General features: G+C 37.7%; 1 pseudogene; it reads left to right on the forward strand.

Moving 5' to 3' along the window:
- The first annotated feature begins 2,987 nt into the window (after positions 1-2,987).
- On the forward strand, positions 2,988-4,017 carry LOC114656586 (epidermal differentiation-specific protein-like; annotated as a pseudogene).
- Positions 4,018-6,068: the final 2,051 nt, after the last annotated feature.

Raw genomic sequence — 6,068 nt, forward strand, 5'->3', positions numbered from 1 at the left:
AACACACCTAACCAAGGTTTTAGAGAGCATTGGATTATTAGAGTCAAATTAGGTTTGGATATAATCTCTGCAGGATTATCCACCTTGAAGAGTAGGGATCAAATCCCTTAAAGAAATATTAAAGAATAAAGATCCAAAAATTGCCAATAGTCTAAGGTGGTTCAAATTCCAAACAAACTAAAAATAATGTATTTAAATCACTCACCATAAAGTTTAACCTGGATGTCAAAGCACATGTCCTTTGAACCAACAAGGTCAGCAAACACATCTTATTCCACTTCCGTCCCAGCTTTGTCTGTTACTTTCAACACTTTGTCATGGGATATAGAACATTCCTCTTTCACTAAGAAAAAACTTGAAAACCAATTCCATGACAGATTAAATTTCTGTCCACAAAACAGTATGGCTCAAAGCACTCTCAAGTTTCACAGTACACTCATCTACAACTTACGTTCTGTAAAGAAATTGTCAAAATAAGGTTCTGGGATCTCAACGTATTTTATGTGAGGCCTATACTGTACTTTTTCAATCATTGTGACACGATTCCTGTATAAGATAAACAGTTATAATTATTTATCCTTAGAGAAACCTAAAAAAAACGAACATCAAAATGATCACTGCTTTTATACACTATCCATCTGGTGCTATTCCAAAGAAGCTTAAAGGGACAGAACTGACACAGGGAGAAGGGTATGACGCATGTTCCTGGATCCTTCATTATACTCAAGACCCTTCCCCATAATGACTAAATCATCAGGTGCCCGGATTCCCTGTATTCTTTACTCTACATGAGGTATTAAAAGTCACTGGAACAACAAATGGTAGTCTAACCAGAAACTCTGAGCAGAGTGCAAGAGGGAGGGAGACAATGAGTGCAACAGAAATGTTTGGTAACTGTATGTTATCCTGCATCCTGCAAGTTTTATTTTTATTTTTGGTTTGGAATGGCGATTTTTGTTTTAGAATGTACATTTCCCAGCTCTTAGCCAAACACTTTTTCTACCTCCAATATCAGTTATCTTTCCATTCATGAGCACAACACCTACTCACTAAATTACCGTGAACCATACTGTACCTACTTATAAACTGAATTGAATACAGCTAATAATGCAGACAATAGATACTGTCTGCAACTCAAGTACTAGAGGATGATGTTCTGAAACGTCTCAGTTAAGGTTAAACTATACAAAAGGCAAAGAATGCAAAAGGGAAAAAATTCAGAAGAATATTTCAATCATTTCAACTTGCCAGAATCCTTAAACGCCTATGCTGAAAGATTTGCACTAGCACTTCAAAGCAATTAACTCCTTTGAAAAGAAGATAGACAAAGTAATAAAATGATGTAGCTAGAACTACCAAGGTAATGTAAAACTGTTTTCAGAAACCAAACATACTGCACAAAATTGTTTTTTCCAGGAATAGTGACTGTATTTCTTCAAAAATCAGAAAGCAATTACAGCTACAAGGTGGCGGGGAAAAGGGATGTCTGGACAATGTTGATCTCACAACCCAGATGCAGATAAGCAACAAAAAATTAATGGATGGATAAATAAATCCAAATAAAAATGACCACAACAGACTCCTACAAACTCCAGTAAACTATTAAGGGGGCATCTTACCAGTTTGAAAATATAACCAATAAGAGGTCTCACCAGAAGTATCATCAGCAGGCTTTGTCTCTTGTGGAACCACCCACAAAACACTGGGGACATAAGAGAACATTACATCACACACAGATACTATGTGAAACTTAAACATAGCAATGTTAACAAAAAATTACATAAACACATGACAAATACTTATTATAAACATTACATACAAAAAAAAGAATGTAAACAGAGCAAAAAAACACCACACAGAGTAAACAGTGTGAGGCAGGGCCAATAGCACGAATGTGCAGAAGGTGGATGTCGCAAATGTGAGTCGCAGCAATGATGGAGAGTAACTGAGGAAAGAGACACCAATTTCAACTGTGCAATAAAAATGCATTTTTTAAGGGCAACCTGCCTGCCTGCCTATCTGAAGTCCTAAGTCCATTTAACCAACTCTCACCCTCCAGGACATTGCAATATATAAATATATGCACAGTCTGAAAAGATGCAAGATGTGCTATGAATGGCACAATAAAGGAAATATTGATATTTACTAAAACTTTATCAGCATTAAGTAGATTGGCTGAATGTTAGTTTATTAATCAGAAAAAACACGGGGGTTTTGAAAATTGAAATATTAAACAACCTGAGATGAATGTGTGCCTGACAGAATAAATTAATTTTTTGCGTAAGATTTTTAGGTCACTGCGGTGGGTTGGCACCCTGCCCAGGATTGTTTCCTGCCTTGTGCCCTGTGTTGGCTGGGATTGGCTCCAGCAGACCCCCGTGACCCTGTGTTCGGATTCAGCGGGTTGGAAAATGGATGGATGGATGGATTTTTAGGTCATATTATGAAAATATGTATGCTTTAAAAAATTGCTGCTAACTTCACGAAATATTTAATTTTCTACTAGCTAATAAAAACTATTAAAAAAAAAGTCATGAACTAATGTATAACATAATGAGTTTTTAAAAACAATGAGAATGTAATCTGAAAGCAAACTGTGCGGAATATGATGAAGAAAAGAAATATACAGTGGTTGGCAAAAGTAGGTTTACAGTTGTCAGTATGCAAAACAAAAGTTTATTCTTGTATTATTATTTATTTATTTATTATTGTATTATTTATTTGTGTTATTTGTCTTTTTATTTACTTTCTTCTTCTTAAAGCTATTGAGTTAATAAAGTTATTGTAAAAATCATAACCTGCATGTTTTTTTCCATATCAACTGTAAACTAGATCCTAAATCTAACCTCTGGGTTTGTTGCAAATTCCTATGGAGAGTGACTTCTGTTTTTTGCTTTTTTTGTTTTCTACAAAATAGGCAGTTCTTATTGCACAAAACACTCCAGACACCTCCATCTTAATCACATAACAAACCTGAATCTTTAGCCATGAACAAAATCATCATCTATGAGCACAAAGACTTCATTGGGCTCAGCAGAGAGTTCACCAAAGATGTTCCTAGTCTGATCAGTGAAAGCTTCAATGACTGCATTTCCTCAATAAAAGTAATCGGTATGCCTTGGGTTGCTTATGAACATCCTAACAAACAGGCCGGCTGACTGTGTATGAGGAAGGAGAATATGCCAGTGTGGCTGTGTATGATTCTTTTTCTTAATTGAAAATCATCACTGACAACCTTGATGATCCTGTAATTTCCATTTATGAACATTTTAATTACAAAGGAAGAAGGAAAGACATCACCACTGAAACAGACCTGTGTTTTTCTGACTTCAATGACAAAGCCTCGTCCCACATTGTGCACAGAGGTGTCTGGGTCCTGTATGAGCATGGAGGCCGCAGAGATTGGAGGATCATATATCGTGCAGGGGAAAGAGCGCCCAACTACTGTAACTTCGGTTTAAATGATATGCTCTCCTCTCTTCGTCCGCTGAAGTATAGCTCCCTACGGTGAAAGCCAAAATTCTGTGGGAGAAAATGATCAAGGAGTCAGAGAGTAATGTGAAGATCGATGAGCTGTTCTGAGTAAACCGATCGGACACTGAGCAGTCATTTTTTTCAGCCTCTACCAAAGAAAATGAAACCTACGTCAGCCAGAGCATCACCTTCAGCAACTCCACCTCCATTACTGTTGGTACCACATTCTTCCTTGCTACCGTGCCTGGTGTAGGAATGGAGATCAGCATCTCGGTTTCCAACACCTTCTCTGTTGAAAAAGGAAAAACCGAATCTACAACTTCAAGAGAGAAGACTGAACACACCCTCCCTGTGAAAATCCCTCCACATACAAAACTGACTGTTAATGTCATGAGAAAAGAAATGTCTGTGAGGGTGCCGGTAGAGTTTACTGTCACTCGAGGTAATAACACTAAAATAGAATACGGGGAATACCGGTGCAGTTCGGGGAGCTCAGTATATGCTGAGTATGCATCTAAACATGTGTAATGAAATGGAGAAACTGAGATAAGGAAATTCTAATCATATCTGTGTATTACATTTTTAAATCCATTTAAAGGGGCAATAACTCAACTGTAAACTGAGGTTTGCTTTTATTGTTTACTGTTTTTTACTGATTTCTCAATATCTAAAAAAACTGAAAAGATTTCTACCTGCAGAACCAATAAAATCTTAAAATAATTACATTTTTGTGTTTCTGCTATTTTGTGTGTTAAATGTTACTTTCAGAACTGGGCCAATATATTCTGTATTATTTTTGATTGTGTTGTAATTAATTACATCAAAAAGTAACTTGAAAGCTACATCTTCATACGTTGCTCTCTTTTATGTTTTTGTTTGTAATGAGAGCTGTAATGAATTCAGATTAGTCCTCAGTATTTAGAGTTTAATTTGAAATGCTTGCTTCTTTGGGAGTGAGTTAGCACAGCAATGCAAAGGGCAGCACTGCCACCTTATGGCGCTTGTGTCCTGGTTTGCTACTCACCTGCAGAACTTTTTGCATGGAGTTTGTATGTTTTCATCATGTTGATGTGCCTTGCATAATCTATGAACATACAGTTCATTTGAAAGGCAAATGTCATTTGACTTGGTGCGTGTGTGTGTGCATACCCCAAAATAAACTTATCTCCCATTTAGTGTTGTCTCCAGTTTAGTAATAGGCTGATCTGAACAAAACAAAATAAAAATGGCTATTTCTGTCTGTGAGCTTTTGCCTACTTTTATTGATTTGCCAATTAAATGCAAAATACAGTAACATTTGCCAGTTATACAGTGCCTTAAGAAGTATTTGCCTGAGTTGGTTTTCTGCATTACTATAGATGAGAGACCAAGAGTGGCACAGTGGTAGTATTGCTGCCTCGCAGTAAGGAGAACAGCGTGTGCATCCCTGATCTTCCCTGCATGAAGTTTGCATGATCTCCCTGTGCATGTGTGGGTTTGTTCCAGTTTCCTCCCACTGTCCATATACATGCAGGTTAGGTGAATTGACAAGGCTAAATTAGCACTACTGTGTGCTTGGTGTGTGTGTGTTTGCCCTGCAATGGACTGGCTCCTCGTCCAGGGTTTGTTCCTGCCTTGCGTGCTGGCATAGGTTCCAGAACACCCCTGTGATCCTGGTTTGAAGTAAGCAGGTTAGAAAATGAAATGAAAAATGAAGGAACCAAAATCTAATATTCGAAAAACTGACCCTAAGTGATCAAGAAATACATCGTTTTCATTCATTAAGAAATAAGTGAAGAAAGTTATGCAACAGCAAACTTTCTATATGAAAATGTTGTGGCATTCTTTGTTCACATAACTGGTTACAGAGCCCTAATAGCTATAACCATCCATCCATCTTTTTAATCCACTTATCTGGGGCAGGATTATAGGGAAGCTGAACCCCATCTCAGCAAACACAAGACATAAGACATCTTAGGATGAACACACACAGGTACAGCAACATTAATTCACCTAAACTGGATGTCTATGGGCTGTGTGAGGAAACCAGAGCTTCTGGTTCTGGACATGGAGAATCCCCCAGTCTCCTTGTTGTGAAACACTGCACCACTGTGCTGCCCAGAAATAACCATTTTCTTCAAATTAATGAGGAGTCTGTCATAGCACCTTGGAACACTTTTGCACCATCTCTCTTGGCAGAACTGCTTTGCCTCAGTAACATTTGTGAATTTTTGGACAGAAATTGTTCATCTTGGGTCTGTGTTACAGGGCAGTTTTGCTTTAGCATACCACACATTAATCTGTATTTTCAGCGACCTCTTCAATGAAATGTAAAACTCAGTTCAGCAAAAGTTCAAGTTTCAAAGATGCTGAGAAGGCTGCAATAATTATAGTTGAATGACCCTGGTGCTGGCTCAGAGATGTCTCACTGTTGCTTTGTCAGACAGTAACTCAACATTTGTCAAGAATTATGGATGAAAAAGATTGGAGTTCTAAGATGCCTAGCAAAATGTCCACTCCTTCTTTTATAAGCTCTTGCAAACACTGGTTTTGTGCTCACTGCCAGACTGTTAACATATGCTCTGTGGTATTAACCCTACTGACTAGGCTGTGAT

This window comes from Erpetoichthys calabaricus, chromosome 8, assembly GCF_900747795.2.
Source record: "Erpetoichthys calabaricus chromosome 8, fErpCal1.3, whole genome shotgun sequence".
NCBI classification, from domain to species: Eukaryota; Metazoa; Chordata; class Cladistia; order Polypteriformes; family Polypteridae; genus Erpetoichthys; species Erpetoichthys calabaricus.